General features: G+C 43.0%; 1 protein-coding gene across 2 annotated transcripts in view; it reads right to left on the bottom strand.

Annotated features, from left to right (window-relative positions):
- adarb1b (adenosine deaminase RNA specific B1b) overlaps positions 1 to 25,982 on the bottom strand; it is a 196,974-nt gene that overhangs the window by 102,391 nt on the left and 68,601 nt on the right. For both annotated transcript variants that reach the window (XM_079517556.1, XM_079517555.1), the window contains exon 2: positions 14,849 to 14,933. The gene's annotated coding sequence lies outside the window, so the exon portion shown is untranslated. The remainder of the gene's footprint in view (positions 1 to 14,848; positions 14,934 to 25,982) is intronic.

A 25,982-nucleotide genomic window follows, 5' to 3' on the forward strand; every position in this document is an offset into this window, starting at 1 on the left:
CATTAGTGCTGCCAGGGTGAGGTATTCATGTCTCAAGTGTGGGTATGAATAGGGCTTTGCATAACGCCCCATTGTAAATGTATGCATACTTAGGTTCACCCATTTAAATATTCATTATTGGACATCATTTATCGGCCACTAATTCTGTTCTGATCCTTTTGCTTTGCACACAGTCCAGACGTTACAGGCAGAAACTCTACAGGCTATTTTAGTAAGATTACATTAGCCACCCAGAGGTGAATGTGTGAAGACCTGATTGCCAGAGAGAATATCACATTATTTTGCACATACATATGCCGCAGGCATATATGCAGATTGCACACATACCAACACATGCAGACAAGCACCCCACCTCCCCACCTCTCCATATTCACAGCCCTAATTATAGCTCGCCCATTAATCAGCCACAGCTGTAATTATACCACTTTCAATGTGTAATCTGATTGTGGTGTGGGGAGATCGCACCACAGAAACTCTCTGCTGCTAGCCCATATAAGCATGACGTCGGGGGGTTGGGGGGGAACATTGGTTTTGTCTTTGATGTTTTGATAAGAAATAGAAGACTAACCCTGGAATCCCACTTTTGGGCAAGTCATCATAATAAGCGAAATACGAAAACGACGACAACAATTTTGAATGTTGTTCAGAAAATAGCTGTTCACAATGTGTCATACTGTGACGCGTTGAAGCTTGTAGATTTTGGGGATTTCGGTCAAGCCAAGAGATCTTGGTATACATACATTTGTACTGCATTAAAAAGAAGGAAGAAAATCACACCCGTGTGAAGTTAGTGGTGCAACTCCGTGTGGGGGTCCCTGGGGGGTCCCCGGAAGTTCCAGACGCACAAGAACGCGGCTAGGGTGCCGGCCCGCGTCCGAAACAGATGAGAAACGACAGTTACCCGGTGGGGGTCCCCGGGATTCCCCGGGGGGTCGCCGGAACACCCAGACCCCCAGGAACATGGCCAGGGGGCCAGCCCGGTTCCGGCGAGCCGCCCCGCGCCCGAAATGGTTGAGAAATGAGTCTGACAGTGTTACCGTGTGGGGGTCCCCAGGTGGGCCCTCTACTGTACTGTACTGTACTGTACTGTACTGTACTGTACTGTACTGTACTGTACTGTACTGTACTGTAACACTCCAGGTGGTTCCCAGCTAAATTAAACCAAATGGACCGTTACCGGTCCATTTGGTTTAATTTTACACTCTCAAGAGTTAAATTATTGTTAAACATCTGCATTAGTAATTTTACAAGAAGTCTACGCAATCAGAGAATGTAGAAGAATTGTTTGATGCCTGTTATCGCTCCTATGGTACCGACATCAATACAGCATAGAATTGAAATGAAACAGGAGGCGTGTGTTTAGTTTAGTTTATTTGATCATCCTTCAGTTTCAAATACAATATTTAAAGACAATGAATGGAAGCTGTTACAAAAACAAAACAAAACATGAAGATGATGAAATGAAATGAAATGAAATGAAATGATTACTATATTTACCCAGGGTATCTGGGCTAAGCTCAAGAACTTGTTTCCAGCCAGGCCCTGCTCATAGAACATTTCATCGTAGTGGTTCAATGCCTTGTTCAAGGGCACTTCAGCGGTGGTAATTTTTACGTGTCGGACCGCTGATTCGAACTGGCAACCTTCCGGTATCAAGACCGCTCCGCTATCCGTTCGGCCACCGCTGCCACTATGATCAAAAGGAATAGGCAGAAGCTAAAAGCTTATAAATGCCTATCCTACTTACAACAGAACGTGATTCGTAATACTCATTACATTAACATTAACAGATTCAAAAACAAAAGTCAGATACGAGAATTCCACCCTACACCAAACCCACCCCCGTGTCACTGTAGAGATCCATCAGGATCCATATGAGTTACATAGCAGCAGTGAGCACTACATAACCATTAGATTATTATTGTTGTTATGATCCTCATTCACATTACCCTCATTACCAATGATCATTATCATTGATGTTGTTGCTGAGTAATGTCATTTTTGTTCACATTTTTTGCAATCAAACGTATAAATTAATTAATTATTAATAATGACAGCGCTAATGACTATCAATACTACCATCACTATCAATACCTGTACAAAATGTATCAGTTGATCATACAATAACGTCATCATCCACAATATACGTAATTTCACTATGGTATGCTGTATTTGGCCAAAAGGATTAGCTTGAGCAATTTTAAAAATTTTGAAAAGTTACTAGTGTGTTTGACTTCCTCTGGTAGGCCATTCCAGATCTTAACCCCTCGGACAGAGATACACATACTCTTCCGAGTGGTCTTGTTGGAAATGTATGTCTCCTCTGTGTAAAGCATTCACAACAGAGACCACTTAAATTTAAATATAATATGTGAATACTGTAAATGTAGCCTGTAGCTGGGCCTGTTTGGATGAATTTGTGTGGTACAGTATATGCATTTGCATGTATATACCATGAAATCTGCATTACTCGCCTACATGAGTTGCCTAAACACTGCAGTACACTCAGTGCTTATTATGGACAGCGGGCTATTATTCAAGGCTTGGTTTATTTTGACTGTGTGTGTGTGCGTGCGTGCGTGCGTGCGTGCGTGCGTGCGTGCGTGCGTGCGGTTCAAGTCAGGTGAAATGGAGGTTCACCCTGTGCATCCCAATGCCTTTGTACCTGGCATCCGTGAATACGAAACCACACAAATATCCCGTTGGCATATTTATTGCCAGGCCGATATTGGACAAGACTAACAATGTCTCGCTCTCATTCCATTGCCCGCTCTGTCCACTCTACATGACCAAGTTGATGTGAATTTATTAGATGCTTGTTTTGCATGCATTGATGCATATCAATGCTGTCGGACTCGGGAGGGTTAGAAATTAATAGATGGAGAAAATAACCTGTCTTGTAATACAGTGGTTACCAAAATGGAGTCCGGGGACCCCTAGGGGTCCTTGAGGGCGTTCCAGGGGGTCCCCAGCTAAATGATAGTTAGGAAACAAATGGACCCTTATGGGTCTGTAACTCGGAGAGTGTACGAATAGAACCAAATGGTCCCTAATGGGTCCATTTGGTTCCATTTGTACACTCTCAGAGTTAAATTAACTTTTTTTTAAAGAAAAGAAGAAGCGCTACGTGGGTCCTTTATATGTAGAGAAAACTGTAGACAGGTGCTCTTTTGAGAGGGTTTCATATAGCAAAGCACAAGATAGAGAAGTGCTGTAATGTCTGTGTCATAATGCATTATAACCAATGTGTATTAAATGGAATAATGTCTTATAAACATCAATAATTATACAAAGTTTTGTCACTTTACTTAAAGGTCACAAAGTCATGCTATAATAGGGTATGATACAACTGCTAATAACCATTAAAGTATGTTGCCACTTTACTTAAAGGTCTCAAAGTCCTGCTATAGCATATTATTGATGTTTATAAGACATTATTCCATGTAATACACATTGGTTATAATGCATTATGACACAGACATTACAGCACTTCTCTATGTGCCTTTATAACCACCTAAGTTATAATAGTTATAATGTGCTGTTCCACTGAGCATAATAATGCATTATGACCAGCACTTATAATATGTTATAAATGTGGTTATAAGTTGTTATACATGATTATAAACATTTATAACAAGTGGTATAATGCCTTATAAGCACATTTATAATGCATTATGAATGCGCTATAATGCATTATAAAGACGACCTTAAAGGTATATTCAGTGATTTCACTTAATTCAAATATCACTTATTTTTTCGTATTCTTTGGATAATCCTCCCTACTATAAAGTGCGCTGACCATATAAGGAGTTCCTCCCTGTCCCCAGTTAACCCCTTTCAGTTTGGGCTTTGGGTGGCAAAGCCTTCATCCAATCAGGATGAGAGGGGCCTTCCTCCAATCATGATCGAGTGGGGCGGGCCTTGGTGCACGTGCTGTTGGTCTGTTGTACTTCCCCCACTGTAGAGCGTGTGCATGTGCGCATCTTGTTACCGGGTGGACCCAAATCACCCAAATCACTGAATGCTCCTTTAATATAAAGTGTTACCTTTATGTATTTTTTTAATAATTTTGGGACCCCCCCCCCCGGGGGTCGTGAGTCGTGAGAGAGGTTGAGAGCCCCTGTACTACACATCTACAGGCTCAAAATGCATTGCGATGGGCTGCATTGTAGAAAGGCTATTTTTGCATGGTACTGTTAACTAAAAAATAAATAATGCAATCATTCATGGGGGGAAAAATGTGAAAAGTTGAAATATGGAGATACCTGTACAAGGTTTTGTATAACAATACAATAATATAATATGGTGCATGGTTGGATAATAAGAACTAGCATCCATATTCGTGCTGATTCTCGTACCTATAGTTGGTGAGCCAAAATCAAATCAAATCACGTTTATTTATACATTTTCATTGTACCAAAGTGCTGTACAGAATATAATATTATTATTATATTATATTTCATATAAAACAGAAAATAAAAGCACAATTATAAGCCGACTATGGTTATCATAAAAATAGAAATGATAATAATGGTTTAAAGAACAAAAAGAACAACAACAAAATCATGGGCAATCAAGCAAGCCTGGATTTAAAAACTTCAATAGAAGGGGAGGTTCTAATGGAGTAGGGGATGGTGTTCCACAGCCATAGGGGCTGCGACAGAAAAGGCACGGTCCCCTCTATTATTTTTTTTGTCTCCGTTTGACTCCCCCACGCAAGGAACAAATCAGACTATGTAGAGGCCTTAAGCCTCAATTTGGTCGTCGGGACATCCAGAAGTTTCAATACACTATAATAGGACAGTTGGCGGTTAAGTGCATCGCTCAGGGGCCCCAACTTGGTAGCTGGTGATTTATCTCCAGTCAACAAGCTGGCATCGTCAAGGGCAACGTTGAGCTGGGGGCATGAATGATACATATTGTATACCAGCCTCAAAACACCAGTTCATGTAGATGCTGGTGTGAGCCTGTATTGGTGAGGCCCTTGTCATGTTCTGTTGATCTGATTCAAGATGACTGCACATGAACCACACACACACACACACACACACACACACACACACACACACACACACACACACACACACACACACACACACACACACACACACACACACACACACACACACACACACACACACACACACACACACACACACACACACAGAGACCACTCTAGGGGCCTGCTTCTGACACACAGAGTTGCCTTGTGGCATCCTGGCCTCAGCTGTACTCGAGAGCAATGACATGTTCAAACGGCTCTGACTGCCACCTGATACGTCATTAAAAGACGTGTGTTTTTGCTCCGCTCGTTTGTGTATAGGCAAAACGCACATAGACGTGCCAGCACATGCACCGATAATAATGTTAATGGAAGCAAAGTTTACGCTCATGACAAAACCTCGTGTCACAATTCATCCAATAAATGCACTCATCTTCAGCCCAAGTGACTGCCTGAGACAAAGGCTAACTAAACAAATGGCTGTGCACTGTTAGTTAAATCACTGCCGCAGACAATCCCTGAGTCCCATCTGCAGTGTATGCGGTATAAAACAGATGCCACAGACTAGTGACGGTGTGCAGACCCCGCTCTGGCTGTGTTAGAATCTACACCGAAAAGTGATAGCGGGCCTCTGGCTCCGCTCCGTCTCAATGACTACATTGTTTTTGCAACTGGCTGGCGTTTGCCTGCCCGGCCCGGGTTCCAAAACATACACGCACGCGCGCTTTGATACTGGATCCATGCGACGTCTCTCGTCTGGCACACGTCACAAAAGATAGATGGAAACTGGCGTGCGGATGTGTGTTGCGCGTGCACGTCGCTATCTGTGTTGTGTTTCTGCTTTCTGAAGGAGGTACAGTAACAGACTGAGAGAGAGAGAGAGAGAGAGAGAGAGAAAGAGAGAGAGAGAGAGAGAGAGACACAGACAGACACAGACACAACAGAAAAGAGAGAGGAATGGTATACTACTGTATGGGGTGCATGAGCATGAGGGAGAAAGCAGAACTATCCCACAAAATCGTTGCTGTCAGGAAGAAACCTTGTATGTCTATATTTCATATTTCTTTCATAAATGTAAAAAAAAATCATACTTCATTATATGATCGCGTTGCATAAAAGTAGCAAAAACAGCTGATCTACAACATATCGCGATGCGACACATTGTGAGCTTGTAGGCCTGGTATTTTTGAGAAATGTTTAGTGTTCACCAAACAAGCATTAATTTGGATTGATAAATATCTAACCAATGAAAGGTATTAGCAGCTTTTGTGCTAAAGACGTGTCTACACGTCCTTAAATAAAACCGCGGGGTGCTAAGGACGTGCATAGGCGTCTTTAGGTCCTTTTTAAAGGTTGTTGTTTACGGGCCGACAAAACTTGCCATTATCTCTGAATCTATGTCGCTGTCCATGGTTTTGATCAGAACAGCAGTGTTCTGTCCTAATTTCTGACTTATCCAAGCATCTCATTTCGAATATTAACGCTTCTAAAGAGAGATCAGATGAGGTAGCGCAAGGTAGTAATGGAACATTATACCTCCCGGTTTTGGGGGGTTTTGGGGCTTTCCAGAGTAAAATCTGCCCATCTGTTTGGCACTCTAGCGCCTTAGTTTTGACAAACTCTGGCAGCATCATAAGTGTTAAGAGCTTGTGAGTAAATAATAACTACACTTAATCCATTGGCAGTCCACACACTCTTTGTAACAAACTAACAGTTTGGGACATGCAAGGTTTTTCCGCCCGACAGCAACAACACGAATAAATTCTAAACATGTCCTATTGTGGTGCAGTGTTGCGAATCACTTGTGCCTCAGGATCATGAAAAACACATGCTGCTGGATGGCGCGTAGGTTGGTAATAAGCCAATACAATAACACAGTTGCATCATAACACGATACACATGCCGTTATGTACTATAAAAGATTTGGATATGATAATTGAGTGAGCATACATACAAAATGCACTGCATAAGCAGTATAGCCCACAGTAAACACTGTTGCTGTGAAGTACTTTGGGCCACGGAAATGTTTGAAACAAAGCACTAAAAAAAACAAGGATATTGCTTCCTTTGAAAGAACTCCCTCCGTCTCTCTTATGTCTGCTGTGTTTGCATTCAGTGTGGCTTTTATCACTGCACCTAGAATTTAAGCTTACTAGACCGGTGCCCGGCTGTAGAGCACCGAGTTGGGGATCCATCCATGGGGCTTTGCAATACCCATTGTACCCTTAGAGTATATATGAATAGAGACGGCACCCGCGTTCTCCTCCCATCCACTTGCATTAAGTTGCTCAAAAGTGCATGAGGCGATTTCACTGTGCATTCTGGGTAGGAACAGAGTGCATTCTGGGATGGATTGGGCCCAAACACATGAACGCGCTGCCGCTGACTATCATTGCAGGCATTCAGCGTTCACGTGTCATCGTGAACGTGCACAATGATAGTCAACGGACCAGCGCGTTCATGTGTTTGGGCCCACGCTGCAATATCAAATTCGGCCACTATGTCCATTTCGCCTCAGGGTTTCATCCGGGTGCCGTCTCTATTCATATATACTCTAAGATTGTACCTGTGTCAGAGTACTCTGTGTCCCTTTTATGCACATATATGGAGATTTCTGTATCTGTCTCTCTGTGTACTTTTATTCCTATATGGAGTTCTTTGTCAGGCCTGCCCAAATATGAAGTGTTGTGATGTCAGAACAGGCCAGCTATATGTCCATATATGGAGTTCTTTGTCAGGCATGCCGAGTTCTGTGTCAGGCATGCCCACATATGGAGTGTTGTGATGTCCAGAGCCCGGACAGACAACTTTTGTAGCGGTTCTGGACAACCGTGGGTCCGACTGACTCGACACAGGGCACTGCACTCCCTGTGGGGGTGTGGAACGTGTGTAACGAATTTGAAGTCAGTGGGGCTACCGGTTCTCGAGTTACGTGCATTACAGCCGTACACACACACAGACATGGTGTATTTATAGATATATTGTATGCTTACACTCGTCGTGTAATCCACTCTACACATACTGTACTGTCAGCTGAAGTAACTGGCAAATTGCCTTTGCAAAAATATAAATTTCTTTCAACTAACACATGTCCTACTGATGGGCCGTACAGAGAAAGTGTACAGTAGTTAAACATGTCTAATTTTGACCTCTTTGTACCTGCTGGCATCCCTATTTTGGCATGATATATACACACATCAGTGAATAAGCTCTTTTATGCATACATATAGATTCAAAACAAAAGTAGTAAGTACATTCTGAAAAACATTATTGTGCTTCTACTAAATTAGGCCTATTTAACTGAGTCGCGAACCCCTGTATAGGTGACAATGTTCTGGTGTCCGTTAGGCACATGGCCTACACGGGAACGATGCAAGTTGAGAACAATGCTGGGTGGGAATCAATGCCCCACCCGGTAATACAATCCACATTGTAAAGGTGGTTGCACACTGGTGCGTTTTGCGGATCCGATAGTATTAGACTATCAGTAGCTGTCAGCCTGTCCAACACCCCACTAAACAGCTGCGGAAAACAAAAACAAATTCGACCCCGAACTGAAAAAACTTTATACGGACGAAATATTTGGCGGCAGTTTGCAAACGTGATTGACATAAAGTGAGATTATTATTTTTTTACGCCCTCCGAAGTTATCTCCGATATTCGGCCGAAAAAACGCACCAGTGTGCCAACACCTTAACTGTTGTTAGAGTATCTGTTGTACACATCTTTCTGTGTCCTTTATGTGTATAAGGATTTCCATGTCAGCCATGCCCAAATGTGACATCAGTACTCAGTAGTGACATCGTACTGATGACAGAGTGCTGAGATGCGACGTGTTGTGATCTTGTAGGCCATGTTCACTGTGCAACACCCTCACACAACAAACATGCTGCATAAAATAGGGCTTATGAGTTAAGACACATCTACCAGACAGGGCAAGGACTGTTCCTGCACTCCTGGGTCCTGAAGTGAGGAACACAAACATGTGGCCAGCCTGGACTGACCACGGAGCACATATAGAAAAGGTGGTGGGAAGCTCTATTGGCTACTACTGAAGCATTACTTCCATTCCTTTTATTAAAGCTAGTCATTTTCATGGTCAAGGGGTTCAGAAACTCAGTGATGGCATTAGCCGATAAGATCGCATTAGCCTATAAGAGGTGGAATGTGGATCTAGAGTTGAAACCCACAGGATAGCTAAGCTGGGGAAATAAAAATTGCTCTTACAATAATATTGTACAAAGTGTGGTTGCAAGTCTGGCTGCAAACTATTATGACGATCTGCTCACTTATATAATCCATGTTAGGCGCCATGATCAGACAAGAGAGGTGCAATGCTCGATTAAAATATATAGGTTGGACCCTGACATTTCATTCATGAAATGTCAGTTTTAACCTTTTGTTCATGAATCATTTCCTAATAGTGTGTGTGTGTCTCTCTCCCCTAGGAGAGCAGTGACTAGTTTTACTGTACCTCCGACATAAAGCGCTCATTCTCCCTGCGTCACACACAACACGGCTCTCTCTGCTGCGTCATGAAGCCACTCTGCCCCCACCCCCAACCCCACGCCCCCCCACCCACCAATAAACCCCCCCCTCCCTGCGTTCTAAATCCCCAGAGTGCGGGCTTAAGAATGCCCCCGCCGTTGCTTCTCATTTCATTGGCTTGCCTGCTTACGAGCGCAAAAACCTCTCTCGCTTCTGTCGGCGATGAAATATGGCTGGCCTAGATTCTGCGGGTGGTGTAAAGATGAATTCATCTGAGGCAGTCACCTTCGCAGCAAGGGGAAGAAGAGGGTGGGGGGGGTGGTAGGACTCATTTTAATAAGGCGCGCTATTGCGACGAGCGATGGCTCATCTTCCGTCAGTCTTGGGAGGCCCGGTTTGCCCCTATGCCACACTGTGTTATTATGATACCTATATTCATACCTGTGCCACGCGTGTCAGTGTACAACTATGGACCCAGCACTTGGTGAATTTTTGGTGTCTTTATGAATTGTGATATTTACTTGCCGGCCATACAGGCAAACAAGGCAATTGCCTAGAAGATCAGGAGCAACCCTATGTATCCTTTCAAACTCGTCCCGAACACCCTGGATCATAGCGCTCGCACCACGTGCCCTGCTTTTTTGGCATCCATGTAACCAAAAAGAAGTTAACAAACAAGCGTTGCGGTCTTTCAGCAGCTGTCCTATTTTCTCAGGGATTTGCATTGGGTTGAGCAATTTGAACCAGCCGATTAGAGTGGTTATGCAGAGGCATGTGTGGTGCATTATTTGTGTATCAAACTGTCATGCCTTGCAGGTCAACAATGTGAGTGTGGTCTACTCAAGCAGTGTTCAAAGTGGAAGTACAGTTATGTTGTATTTCTATTGTGTATGGGCAGATATTGGATTGTGCACAGCTTTTGTGTGTTAGTGGCTGTGAGGTTGCAAACGTAAAGGCAGTGGCTCAATTGTGATTTCACCTAGAGCAGAATAAATGGCTTGGACCGGCATTATTCAATTGCCCTTTCATTCACACCAAGTACTCGGGTGGCAATAGTGAAGTGTTGAGGTGGCACTGTCAAGCAACGTCCTGTTAAGAGGCCTCCGAGTTTGGGATCACCAATTCGGAGATGGGTGGCCCAGAATAACAACACACTACTCTGTGATTCACACTGTTTCCTGGCATGGCAGGTACTGTAGCAGATAACCTGCATACACTGCACTAAACGCTCATTACGGTAACGGAGGCGAGGGGAGGAGGGGAGGACAAGAACGCCATGGGTTGTGCCCCACCCCCCCAAAACCAATAAAGAAAAAAGAATAAGCAGTGTGACCGGCGCCACACACACACACACACACACACACACACACACACACACACACACACACACACACACACACACACACACACACACACACACACACACACACACACACACACACACACACACACACACACACACACACACACACACACACACACACACACACAGATGTGACGATTAAGATACTTAAAATTCAGCGTTGCTAATGGAGCCTCTGTTCTTTGTATGTGTATAAAAGAGGTTTCTTACACGGTGTAACTCAGCAGGCATACAAATGTGTTTACGTGCGTGCCGTGCACGTGTGTTTGCACACACACTTGATGGAAAGCCATTCAGAATGACATAATGCTACAGTCAGCTCTCATCACAAACGAAATTCACACTTCAGGTGTGAGTGACCAAGAGTTTATGTCTGTTAAGCAGTGTTGTAATATCCTTTCAGTGGATATATTACAATTATAGTAGAATATTTTCATTAGATGAATGGGAGGAAACTATACAGGAGAGAGAGAGAGAGGGGAGAGAAGAGAGACAGACAGAGAGTGAGAGAGCCGTTAAGATGTTTCCTTTCTTGACGCCGTCACATGAGCAGCGCCTCTGGGCTCATGGCCCCACCGTCCCAACAGCCTGTGGGGGCATGAGGAGACGAGGCTTACAGTCACGTCTTACGGCAAGCGTGGCCCGCGACGCAGTTCTTTCCTCCCATCATCCACGCACGGAACATGGAGGCTACTTGAGACACGCACGAGGCATGCCAGTGACTGTCTCCTCTCGTCATTACCAGCGAGGAAGAGTGAGAACGATATATGTAGGGTCGCGTTCAAGTTCAACGCGATCCTACATGTTAGTGTCTGGGTAGCTCTCACCAACTCAGCGTATGAGTAGCACGGGTGCCGCAAGTCGTGTGGGAAGTACTGAAAGCTGTTGGTAGGTGGGGCGCTCCACCTCATAGCAATCCATCTCCCAGCACATTGTAACGGGGACAGACTCCCGTGTGTTACACAAAATGTGGGTTATATTACAACTGCAGCAAAAATCAAACGGCTGCAATTCCCCAAAAAGGAAATTGGGTTCCTGTTTATTCCTGTGCCCTATTGTATAACGAATCATCCCTCATCACTCAAGAACCCAAGGGTTTGGGTTACAAATTGCAAGGCAAGACACAGAAGAGAGAGGAAGAATTCATGATCTCTTGCCATTTTTAGCTTTTCTAAAAATATCTAAACTTGAAGAGAAGCACACTCCTCTAAAGCCTGTGGGGAGAGATGAACGGAGAAGAAGGTTTTTCCGCTGCCTGCTGAAGGTGTGGAACGATGGAGGATGCTGTCGTATCCCTGGGCAAAACGCACCACGGGGCGATGGAGGATGCTGTCGTATCCTTGGGCAAAACGGACCACGGACACACGGTCAACCGTCCTCCTTGCCGATACCCAGTGGTGGAAAAATTACTCAAATACTTACTTAATAATACTCAAATACTTTCTTTTCAAATCTTTTCAGAAGGCGCTATAGAGTGCCAAGCAGATGAGGGAGATTTTTGTCTGAAAACCCCCGCCTTTCATTTCCCCCCAAAACCTGGAGGTGAAATCGTCCTTTACTACATTGCCGGGTAGGAAATGACTACATTGCCGTCGTAAAACTGTTCTCATTTTAGATTGTACTGATCCTGTATACATTTATATAGATAAAAAAGACCTTAATCCGTGTCCACACGTCCCAGGCACCCCGCGGTTTTATTTGATAGGACGTGTGTGGACGTCCTAAGCAAGTGTTAAGTAAAAGTATCAATAATGCAATGTAGAAATACTCTGTTACAAGTAAATGTCCGGAATTACAAATTTATTTACTTATAGTACAAAAGTATTGGTGTCAAAATTTACTTAAAGTACAAATAGTAAAAGTAGTCATTATGTCTCATTTCAGTTTTCAAATCTTTTGAAAATAGCAGATCTACAAGCTTACAATGTGTCCCATCGTGACACATTGTGAGCTTTTATATCGGCTATTTTCAAACGGCCAAAATCTATATAGGGCTGAAGTTTGTTTTATAATAATAATCAAAATCTAGAAAGTAACTAGAAACTAAACTTCAAATAATTGTAGTGGAGTAAAAGTAAAATATTTGGCTCTGGTATGTAGTGGAGTAGAAGTAAAAGTATTGGAAATTGGAAATACTCAAGTACAAATACCTCAAAATTGTACTTAAGTACATTAATAAAGTAAATGTACTTAGTCCACCACTGACTGATAACACTACCTTCATCAAGTCGGTTCAAGGCTTATAAGTTTTCCCATGGTAACCAGACTGATCCAGGAATTACCTTGATTTTTATTTTATTGTGTTTTGAGAGATAGCAAGCTATCAGTGGCTTCATCGTCGGGACGATTGGATTGTGTTGTCCAAAGAATATCGCCAGGGAATGCAACGTTCTGCTGCCAAAGCATGCAACAAAATATGCAGACGCCGACTGCAGTAGCTAAAGATTAGAGAGACAGTTTGTGGAATGAGGTACTTGGTTTTAATTCTTGGACCATTGGAGAAACACTGAACGGGGAAGGAGAAAGGCACCTCACGCACGATTGTTCCAGCGAGGCTGTTCAGTGGCCAACAGAGTACAGTATGAGCAAGGTTCAGAAAACTTTATGAAGACTTCATGTTCTGTAATTGGGTTTGTATGATAGCAGTATGCTAGCAGAGTCTGGTTTCTTTGTCCACAATTTACAATTTAGGCATTTAGCAGACGCTCTTAATCCAGAGAGATTAACAGTAAGCGAGAACAACACATGGTAATACATCAAATACATAGACATTATCATAAAGAATCATAAGCAACCTAAGAACCTAATATCTGTCTAACAGTAGATTATCTGTACAGTGAGGCTATGAGTACATTATACTGTAGAGTGCTACGTCTACATAAAATGCTAAATTATGAATCTAATAAAATGCTAAATTATAAATCTAAATTACATTACGCCTGTAAGATCATTGAGGCTAGTGTAAGTGCTACGGGCCAAGATGGACTCTGAAGAGGTATGGGTTTTCAGACTACGGCGAAAGATTGGGAGTGAGCCTGCATTTCTAATTGCAATGGGAAGTTCATACCATAGTTTTGGTCCACAAAACAGATGGTATTTACTGGTATACTGGTATTTGTCACTTGCAGTGTAGTCATTTGGCTTTAAAAGACTTAGATTATGCTGACATGCTGCAAGGGATCGCCTAAATATGCGTTTAAAGAATCTTTATCTGCGTTGCCACTTCCATGAGTAGAGCAATAATAATGGTCAACAATCCAGCACTCCAACAAGCCCAAAATACAACCTGCATATCTTGGATAATCCTATCATAGCCAGAGCTCACATAGAATGATTTCCCCCAACCTTTTTACTCTGTCTAGCCGTCTATCAAAGACAAGTGGATATTGCTAGTCAAACGAATGGTGTGTGTGTGTGTGTGTGTGTGTGTGTGTGTGTGTGTGTGTGTGTGTGTGTGTGTGTGTGTGTGTGTGTGTGTGTGTGTGTGTGTGTGTGTGTTTTATTTGGTGTGTTTCATGTTTTCCTGAAAGCAACTTCCATTTCTGCACTTTCCTCACTAAAGAGATTTGTCACAACTAGGTCTGTACTGACCTGTATTTTACAAGTTATTATTGGATTAAAAGCAGCCCAGACAGGCAAAAACAAAGTGGTTATCCTGGTTCCAATGTGCTCGTGGAAAGAGTTTTGTCGTCAAGACCAGCCAAAAATATCAATAAATAGGCCAATATTTCTTACTTTGTGCTCATCAGCATTTCTAAATTCCAACATGAGACAGCATGCGCTCTAATAAATTGTTAAGAGAAGGTAAATTATGATTATTGTGGTATTTAAACAGTGGCACACTCTTTTTTTAGGTTTGAGTTTATTAGTCACGTTAAGCCTAATTCAAACTTTGTTGTGTGCAGAAAAATGGCCGGTCTACAAAAGCTTGTAGATCAGTCATTTTCAGTGTGCGAAACCGGTGCGTATAAATGAAGTCCTTGTGCTGAACTTACTCTTTCTTGGGGCAGTCGGTAGGGAGCGGGTCTTATCTGCCAATCCTTTGCAGTCCTGCAGCCAGCCAGCTACCACAAAGCACGCCTGCAGAGCACAGAAAATGATATCAAATTTAAGGCATTGATTTGTGAATGCTTAAAGCAATAGAATCCCTCATGGCAGTGTCGCAAAACCAAATGTAATTGATGAAACGTGTGTGCAGCGCTTGTTAATTCCATTTCTTGTAAAGGAGCGCTCGTTATTTTCCGGTATGCGCATCATAGCCATTATGGTTATTTTAGCCCCTTTTGCTTCAGAAGGTTAACGACTAAAATGAAGAAAATAAATAAGACAATTGTGCAAGCTGGTGTTGTTGATTTACTCCACTCTATTTCCTTTTCCATGCTATAATTAACTCTAAAGAAAAAACATATGGCAATCTGTGACTGTGAGATTTGAATGAAATCCTCAGTGACCAAACTCACACAGAGCATAGCCAATGGTGGAAAAAGTACTCACATTTTGTACTTAAGTAAAAGTATCAATACTGCTATATAGAAATCTGTTACAAGTACTGTAAAAGTCCGCAATTCAAAATTAACCTGAGTTTACCTGACTTCATTGATAGTGTCTTTCCCCGCTAAACACGAGAAGCCAGAGTTTTGTTTTATTGAGCCTGGAGGGCGCTTTTGATAACTTATGAGATATTTTCCGCGGGTTCTTTGTCACATGTTTGGATCACGTGACCGGAAAAAAAAACTCTCCCCGTGGCTGTATTGGGCCAGTGGAAAGTCCCCACAATGGAATCCTATGGGAGGAGGTGGCGCGATACAATCGGATCTGTTTTTCTTTATTCTTTTCACGGATCGCTTATGGATTATTTTCCGATACTAGGACAGTCGTGTGCTCTATTTTAAGGCACCTGTGGGTGGAAATATACAGTACAACGTACAACATTGGGTGATTCTTCAAAGGTTAGTGAAAAACACCCGCAGTCAATGGGAGATTAAGGTTAATTAATTACAGTCAAAGTGTTAAAGTACAAAAAGTAAAGGTACTCATTGTGCACAATGTCTCATTTCAAGATTATAAATGTATGCAAATCTTTTGAAAATAGCAGATTTACAAGCTCACAATGTGTCACATCGCGACACATTGTGAGCTTAGATTGGCTATTTGCAAATGGCCGAAATGTATATAGGGCTGAAGTGGTTAGTGTATGTTTTGTAATAATAATCAAAATCTACAAAGTAACTAGTAACTAACTAATGTTTTCACATAAATACTGAAGTAAAGTACAAATACCTTAACATTGTACTTATCTACAGTACTTAAGTAAATGTACTTTGTTTGGGGAAAAATGATGCATGCTATTTATCCCAATTAGACCTGCATGAGGACGTCAGACCTGCATCAGTGTCACCTTAGCAACCACTTTAACCATCATTTTAAACTTTACCTGTTGAAAAATAGCAGATCTACAAGCTGTGAAAATGTGTGCAAATCTTTGAATATATATTCTTTCACAGCAAATGTTTTTAACTCAAATATTTGCTTCTGGGGGGTCCCTGAAACAACATATTTTCAGATGGGGGTCCGCGGCCAAATACAGATAATTCTGTGGGTCCTTCACATTAAAAGGTTTGAGAACCAGTGCACCACTGATAAAACTGTCAGGATTTGGAAGACATTTTGTAGAATCTGGTCTCAGGTCTCAATGGGTTAAGTAAGGATATTAACCACTTAAACCCTATATACTGTACTTCATTGACCGGGGGGTCCCCCAGAGGTCTGTATACTTGGCCCCATCCTTTTCTCTCTCTCTCTTTCTCTCACCAATCATATAACACATTTCCTATTTTTGGCAAATGCTCCTCCTATTATGACATGAAAGAAGTGGGCTGCTAGTGTTCATGTGGTTAAAGTTGCTCAGAAGATGAACAAGCCCCAGAGTGCCCAGGGCCAGTGTGCGGGACCTCGCAAGATTACCACGCCAAGCAAAAGGAAACCGCTGGCCCGTGTTCTGTGACCCTGCCGGTGGCGGTGTGACTCCGACAGCCATCACTCTGTAGACCAGGGCTTTTCAACCCGTTTCAGATCAAATATTTATTCACCAGTCACCACGGACCACCATTGGACATTTAGCTTAGATTTTGTCCACAATTCTATGCTGCATTGATGTTGGTACCATTAGGAGAAATAACAGGCAAACGTTGATCAAAATACCACTTATTTTACATGCTCTAATTGTGTAGACTACTTGTAAATTAGCCTAATGCAGGTATTGAACAATAATGTAATTCTTGAGAGTGTAAAATTAAACTGAATGGACCCGCACCACTGGTTGTAAACCACTGCTGTACGAAGGGCACGATCCAGTAGCTTTTTTGAATTATTTGTGAATAGTGATACTTTTGTGCTGTCCACCAAAACATACCCAATCCACAAGCTCAAAAGAACACGTCGCATATGCTAGTTTTTTGAAATGCCAGGTTGAAAGTGGTTACGGCAGAGTGGCGGTAAACAGTCAGGACACGCAGTATGTGAGGATGTGTGCGTACCTGTGTGTGAGTGTGTGTGTGTGTGTGTGTGTGTGTGTGTGTGTGTGTGTGTGTGTGCGTGTGTGTGTGCGTGTGTGTGTGCGTGTGTGCACACAAGTGCGTACACGCATGCTGCCCTGCTGTCCGATCACATTATTGAGTGTGATTCCATTACAGGAGACTCAAGGAGAAAACGGGGTGTTTTGAACTGTGCTTTGAAAAAAAATAAGTAAAGGGAAAAAGAAGGTCTGATTGACAAGGGTATATCTGGTGAATTAAGAGTGGCAGCAAAAAATATTAAATATGTCAGTGATTTATTTATATATTTAAGTTATTTGTCATATCTGCCCTGTGCAATTTGTGATTACAAAGCCTAAAAAGGCAAACAGAAATACAAATTGTAACATTCCAATGTTCAATGGAAAAACACAATTAAATCGTTAGTCACAATAATTCGTGTGACAATTAATCGTCCACATCAATGTGTGATCGTGACAGCCCTAGGCTGCATTACACACAGTAGCATTCCAATGAAACATAGACGTGACCACATGCAGGCCAGAAGGAGAACGCGATGGGACATTCACAAAGGGATGTCTACCAGGGGCCACACCCACCAGTTCATTCACCTCAGCACCACTCACCTGAACTGAAGCCTTGCCCAAAGCTGTGGTCGAATGATAAAGGGGGAGGGGTTAGGGGAGGGGATGATATTGTGATGCCACTAACGTCTAACGTGGTGTATTTCGATTGGGCCTTTTGACTCAAAGTCTTTCAGCTTTCAGGAAGAAACCAAAAATACACAGGGAAGACATATTTGAATATTCTAACCTATCTATTAGGGCAGATTTACACTATGGTCCCGGATCCGCACTCGGGACCACTTGGCAGATGTTGTGGTAGTGTGAATGATGCGTACCGTTCCCCGGAGCAGATCACCCAAACATTCCCAGGACCACATGGAGGTAGTCTCGGGACCGATTGAAGTGTACTCGGATACAGATCACTGCAAGGGATGCACACACAGATCCGACACACCAAATATCCGACATTTGGGAACAACGGTCGGACATGCAGTCGAACATGCCCTGCTCCATGCTTGCATTTAGGGTTAGGTTAGGGTTTGAGGTAGGTAGTCGGTCACACTCGGACCAATAGTATGTTGGAGACTCGGAACCCTTGTACCCTCGCTGCAATGTGAAAGCATTGAATACAGTTGAATGAAGTGTACTCGGGTGCGGAAGAATCAGATTCAAGGCCAATGTGAATCATGGCCAGCGGGGACCAGGCAATTGTATTCGGGAACAGTTTGAATCAAACGGACTCGGTGTCAATCTGCCCTTAGAGTAATGTTAAAGGGTAAGACCACTTTTGTAGAGGTTTGGGTTGTGTAGTTACCTTGCCATGATGTAACTCCAAAAGTGGACAAGAAATCAAAAATAATTTCTCCAGTGATTAGAAATTGATAATTCAAAATATGCTCCTCATTGACTTACATTGTACGCTGAAACAGCTCTCAAAGTCACTCTTTTAGTACGTAAACAAACACAAACAAAGTTGTTTCAGACAATATGGAGCAACACCAAAACTCATGTGGTTTTATTTTTTCATAAAAATGTTAACTTCCTGTTGATTTGTCCATTTTTATTCAGAAGAAAACCCGGACTGGATCCATGGATCCGGATCCAGATCTTCATATAGTAAAATCAACAGGAAGTTACCATTTTTATGAAGAAATAAAACCACATGAGTTTTGGTGTTGCTCTATATTGTCTGAAACAACTTTGTTTGTGTTTGTTTACGTACTAAAAGAGTGACTTTGAGAGCTGTTTCAGCGTACAATGTAAGTCAATGAGGAGCATATTTTGAATTATCAATTTCTAATCACTGGAGAAATTATTTTTGATTTCTTGTCCACATTTGGAGTTACATCATGGCAAGGTAACTACACAACCCAAACCTCTACAAAAGTGGTCTTACCCTTTAACTCCATAGACACAAAACAGAAAAAGTCCCGATGCGGTCCCGGGAACGGTTGGGTGATCCGCTCCCTGGAACGGTACGCAGCATTCACACTACCACAACATCTGCCAAGTCGTCCCGAGTGCGCATCCGGGACCATTGTGTGAATCCCTCCTAAGATATCGGGTCTGGCAACAATTCACTGTACAAGTCGTTCCACAGTTGCACTGCCACAGGGACAAATGAAAGTCTAAAACCCCACTGCAACGGGCAGAGGCAAGAAGTGAAATGTGTACATTATTAAAGTATTAGCCAATAGCTTAAGCATTTTAATGATACCAGAACAAACTTAAGCCGGTCATGATCCCGTACAAACCATACACCAGGGCAACAGTAAGTGCCTGCTAGCATTTTGCATTAAACAATAAGCACCAGGAAAAGAAATGTAATAAACAAATAGATGAAAAATAAAAGGTCTTACTCTCTAAGCTGAACCTGTGATGTCTCCAGGGGAGACATCACAGGTTCAGCTTAGATTCTGGTCCACACTTTAATGAGCTGGCTCAACCAATCAAAAGAGACGTATGTGGGTGTGTGTTGCAGACCATATGGTATCTTCTCGTGCATCAGGGTAGAGCAATCTCCATTCATTGATTACATCATCTCACTGTGTGTGTGTGTGTGTGTGCGTGCGTGCGTGCGTGCGTGCGTGCGTGCGTGCGTGCGTGCGTGCGTGCGTGCGTGCGTGCGTGCGTGCGTGCGTGCGGCATCTGCATTCCAGACTTCTACCAAGGTGCTCTTCTTCCCTCTTTGGATAATTAAACTGAAGACAAGGGTTTCTCTTTTACAAGTTGTTTTTCTCACCCTCTGTTTCCATGTTTTCCACCAGATGCTCTGATGATGCCATGTGTGTATAGCTGGCTTTCCATATTAAAGTCATCCACCACTTGAAGGCTTTTCTATCTCTCTTCTATGCAACAAAAACACATTTTAATGCCATTTTTATCCATTAACCCCACATCCAGTAACCGATGTCATGATCCAATCTGTTCTTGTGCATTTTTGTTTTTGTTGTTAAATTGACGCACACAATGGTGTAATGCTACTAACAAATTAGTTGTGATGTGACAAAGACGTGTGCTGTTCCTTGTAGGACCAAAAGCATTGCTTACATACTCTTAATTCTTTATCTCGAGTACTCAATTACGGCGCTTGTTCCTACACCAGATGAAATTGCCCAACATTTTCCTGAATTGATATTGATGTACAGATATTATGTAGCTAGCACACTATTATCTTTTTCCACCTTTTTGCTAATCCTAATCTGTTCAGAGAGAAAAAAAAGTGCATGCAATGCTGTTATATTTGTGAACTCAATGCAGCTCATGGGCTGCTTTGTAGACCTCTCTCTCTCTCTCCCCCTCTCTCTCTCTCTCTCTCTCTCTCTCTCTCTCACACACACACTGCCACCCGCAAAGAGGACAGGGTGGCCTTACACTTAGTTAAAATATTGTATTTCCACAGGTCAGTGGAAACCGTGATAGGTCCCGTCCCCTCACGCAAAGCTGGGATACGGAAAACTGTCATCTGTGTGACAGAATTGGGGCAAAAGCACACAAGCATGTTATGATAACACTGTTATGATAACAGTAGAAGCAACGTGAACCCTACCATCCCTATTCTGGGGGAGATTTGTCGAAAACAGGTGATCAACAAGCTTGCGATGTGACGTGTTGTGAGCTTATAGATCAGTTTTCAACGAAGAGATTTGATGTGGAGTGACTAAAGACCGGACCGACCAAGGCCACTCAAGTCAAGTTTACTAGAGAAAAGGCCTTATAATTAGGTTAGACCTCTCAATTATAGAGTTATAGCCTGCACTTGTAGCACCTTTTCACTTAGGTCGCATTAGTTTGGTGTTTCAGTCTGACATCATTCACCACTGCTGGTAAGATTGCTCTCTAGGGATTCATGAACACCATTTAAATATATCGGCATAACAAACCTAGTCTTAAAAAGCAAACAAGCAACAAAAGTAAACTCACATTTCCGGTAAAATGTTGGTACGAATGCCCAGCGGAGGTTATGGGACTGCTCTTGTAAGAGCTAAAACATGAACATATTTATTTTAAAACCACACCAGCAGACATCATTTTTACTGGAATGGAAGGTGATAACCTCCGTTTCACCCTAGAAATGGACCCGCTGGTTGCAGGGGCGTCCATGTCAGGGACTATTACTGTATGCGGTTAGGCCTGGCAGTCGTTTTCACCCCTTTGCTAAGTCTGCTGGGAAAACCACAGCATCTGTAATTCCCATCAAATACAATTCCACTGATTCCGTGGGGGTTTGCACAGAGACTGCAGTATTGCTACCTACAGTATATCGTCATCAGTGTCATACCTTGTTTTCCACACATTTTTCCAGAACTATATTTGAAATCTCACCACATGAAAATAAAGCTACTTTCTTTTAATATTTCAATTTAGGGAGTGAGACTTTTCCCCAGGTGAAGGAGTTTAAGTATCTCGGGATCTTGTGCACGAGTATCTGAGCAGGTGGTATTGCGGTCACTGTGCCGCACTGTTGTGACGAAAAGAGAGCTGAGCCAGAAGGCAAAGCTCTCCGTCTACCGAGCAATCTTCGTTCCTACTCAATTATGGTCATGAAGTGTGGGTCATGACTGAAAGAATAAAGTCGCGGATACAAGCGTCCGAAATTAGTAGTCAGACGGGTGGCTCGCATCTCCCTTAGAGATAGGGTGAGAAGTCATACGAGAGAGACTCGGAGTAGAGCCGCTGCTTCTTCGCTTGGAAAGGAGCCTGATTAGGTGGTTCGGGCATCTAGTACGGATGCCCCCCGAGCATCTCCCTAGGGAGGTCCTCGCTGCACGTCCCACTGTGAGGGCAGACCAAGGACCAGTTGGGGGAATTACATCTCCACACTGGCCTGGGAACACCTCGGGATCCCCCAGGAGGAGGTTGCTAATGTTGCTCTGGGAATCTCTGCTGGAACTGTTGCCCCCACGACCCAAGTCCGGATAAGCGGTTGAAGATCACTCAGCTCTCTTAGTATTGTTTAAGTGTGTGTTACCTGGAATAGAGGGTTTAATAGCTCCTGCTCTGTCCCTTGCTATAATTTTGTACATATAGGGTGTTGTAATGCGCCAACACTCGTAGCATGGCCAAGCGGCTCGCTAATACGCTGACACTCGTATCATGGGCAAGCAGACACAATCAAGCCATTACAGGCCTAATGAGCTCAATCTGTGGCGTGTCAGCAGTTCTGATGCTCTTACAGCGAAAAAAAACAAACAAACAAATGGCTGCCTCATGACATCCTTTAGAGCAGTGGTTCCCAAACACTGGGTCGGGGCCCAAAGGTTGGATCGGGCCCAAAGGTTGGATCGGGGCCCAAAGGTTGGATCGGGCCCAAAGGTTGGATCGGGGACCAAAGGTTGGATCGGGCCCAAAGGTTGGATCGGGCCCAAAGGTTGGATCGGGGACCAATTTGTATGGCTCCTTTTATTTGTATTTCCTACATTTTGTTTTAAATTATTAAAAACGTTGCCAAAAAGCAATTAAGCATTAATTTCATCAATTACAATTTTGTTTTTGTTTGTTTTGTAATTTCATGAAGAAATCAATGAAAAATCAATGAGTCCATGAATTAGAAAACAAATGTTTACCACTGCTTTAGAGTGAAAGAGACCATTATGTGCCAGTCCTAAAAAAAAGATACACTATCTTCATATCATTTTTGCACTCCCCAGTAAGACAATGCTGCGATTCTTTGGAAGGTTGCGCAACACACACCACACGTGAGAAAAAACTCATCTCACATTATACGCCTCACAACTCTTCCCTTCTCGCCTGGAACGGAGACACAGACGACGATACTAAACCATGATCTATTATTGTCACGTGTATATCCATGACCATTCATTTTTAATAACACCAGCGAGACTATGATGCATCTCCGCATTCTGAAAGGAGTATGGACGAGATGAAAAGGTCAAAAGTATTTCTATCAGGGTATCGTATGTTCGGTATAGTGAATAGATTACAATGAAGGCATCAGAAGACTAGTGTTATGTTCGGGACAAAAGGGTGCACGTGGGTGCACAAAAGGGTGCACATGCATGCAAACAACATCCTTGCACATTTTCTATACACATTCTGGACACTGTCCAGCTAAGTTGTACAGACAAGCAATGAAAGACATGGTGAGGAAAAATTCATGCATTTCAGACATGACCACGACACTTAAAGTCCTACATTTAGTTGACCGGGTTTCCATGGGCCAGGTAGCATTTACAGGACTGGATTCTCAAGGGCACTAAATACACGTTGCGCTGAATGTACACGCTACAAGGCTGAATGTACACGCTACAAGGCTGAATGTACACGCTACAAGGCTGAATGTACACGCTACAAGGCTGAATGTACACGCTACAAGGCTGAATGTACATGCTACAAGGCTGAATGTACACGCTACAAGGCTGAATGTACACACTACAAGGCTCAAGTGGTTGACAGAACCAACCTCGTCATAAAGATGTACAACACTAAATTAATCTAGCTAGAGAATCTGATGCCCCACAACGAACAAGCTTGTCACCTAAAACATTAGCTTGGCCCCGCAAGTGTACAACTGAACAGACATGTTTCAGGGGCTAAAACTGATGGAGCAAGCAATGCTTTGATGGTGACAGATGATCTCCAACAAATCATTACACGCTTCGGTGGTGGTTGGTGGCTGGGATGACAGCCGATGGCTAATTGTGCGTGTTGTGTGCCAAAATGCCTTCACCATCAAAATTAAGATCGGGGGACTGGGAGAGGTGAGTGGTAATAGGCGCTAATGCCCCAAATGCTAATGCTGCGGTGGTTCTTGGCTGTGTTGTTGACACTTTCCACTTAACACTGAACCACTTCACACAAGTTCACAGCAAAAAAAATCTAAATTATTTCTAAGATAGATGATCTACAAGCTCAGAATGTGCCACACTGCGTGACACATACTGAGCTTTTAGATCTGGTATTTTCAAATGATTGTTAAAATGTTTTATTTGTGTCAATGACATGAGGGTCCTCTACTGAGCACACTTTCAGTTTTGACCATACCGTCATAGAAACGCAATTCCTCGGGCCCTGGCGACTGAAAACAGGGTTCCAACACATTTTTACCAATTCATTAAATAAACCTTTCCAGTATATTTAACCCAGTTTCTAGGCCTATATTAACAATCATTCAGCACAATAATGAGTCTCTTACTCCTATGTGCAATGCCCATAGGCAAAAAAAAAGCATAGAATATAGAAAGGTATAATTCCAACTACCTATCCTAGGGCTGCAGTACGTTGTGAGCTATTCTTTTTGTCACGTCCGGACCCGGTACACATTAGGCTGCAATCATGCAGCCCGTTCGGCGATAAACAACTTATGTTACATATTTCGTGTACATTTTTTTATGAACTAAATCAATAGCTAAAAGCAATGCATATCAAAAAAATCAATCAGGACATTTGATGAATTCCAGGACCCTTGATAAATTCCAAACCTTTTTCCAGGACTGGAAAACGTTTCCAGAAATGTCATGACAGTGGGAACCCTGTGAAACACACGACTTACACAGCCCTGGGTAGGCCACCCGACCTTGCGAAGACATGCATTCCACAGACAGCCCCTTCCTGGTTAGGTACAGTACAATGTTAGACCTGAATTGGGATAATGCTAGATGGCATACACAGCATAGTCAAGCTGTGGATAGTCAGTTAACAACTGCAGGGTGATGTAGCAGAACGCATGATTTATGTACAGAAGAAATTAGATGAACAAATATTTGTTTTACCGACTACGGCGGAAGATTGGGAGTGAGTCTGCAGATCTGATTGCAATGGGAAGTGCATTCCATAGTTTTGGAGTCATAAGGGAGAAGAGTTTGGGACGTGTGGAGCGTTGTCCCGGTGTTTTTAGTAAATGTTCTTCCAGCTTCCCTGCATTGGCTGATCCGAGCGTGCGGGAGGGTTTGTAGGGTCCGATAAGACTTTGAAGATATGGGAGTGCCATACATTTGGTTGCTTTGAAGGCCAGCATCAGAGTTTTGTACTCTGTGCGGGCAGCAACCGGGAGCCAATGCAGGGAGTGGAGAAGGGGGGAGACAGCCGAGAAGGGGGTTGACTTTCTGACTTTCTGAATATATGCGATTGATCTGCGGACCTGAGATGAGACAAATTATTTGCTGCATTAAATTAAAGCCAACTTCAGCAACTTTGGCCAAGAGACCGGTCATCCTAAAAAATCATCTTACAAAGATGCACGAAAGAAACACTGCTCGAGTCTATATTTGCTGCCGCTGCAGACTGTTGTGAACGCTTGCACTCAGTGAACTGCAGGTGCGCACGGCTCCCTTCTACCGCAGCTGCCTTTCAACTAATGATTCATCGGGCTCACGGAACCCTGAAGCGGTAATTAAACAAGAAGCTTTCACCAAAAAACACAATCACTGACAAAACACTAGTCTCACAAGGGAAAACAATGATGTGTATGTGCATAATATTTGAATGGGCCCAAGCGGGCAAGTGGAACGGGTGGTCAGTAGTTGGGCCGGAGTGTCTGAATAGTGAATCTGGGCCCAATGAGCTATTTA

This window comes from Electrona antarctica (assembly GCF_951216825.1).
Source record: "Electrona antarctica genome assembly, chromosome: 13".
NCBI classification, from domain to species: domain Eukaryota; kingdom Metazoa; phylum Chordata; class Actinopteri; order Myctophiformes; family Myctophidae; genus Electrona; species Electrona antarctica.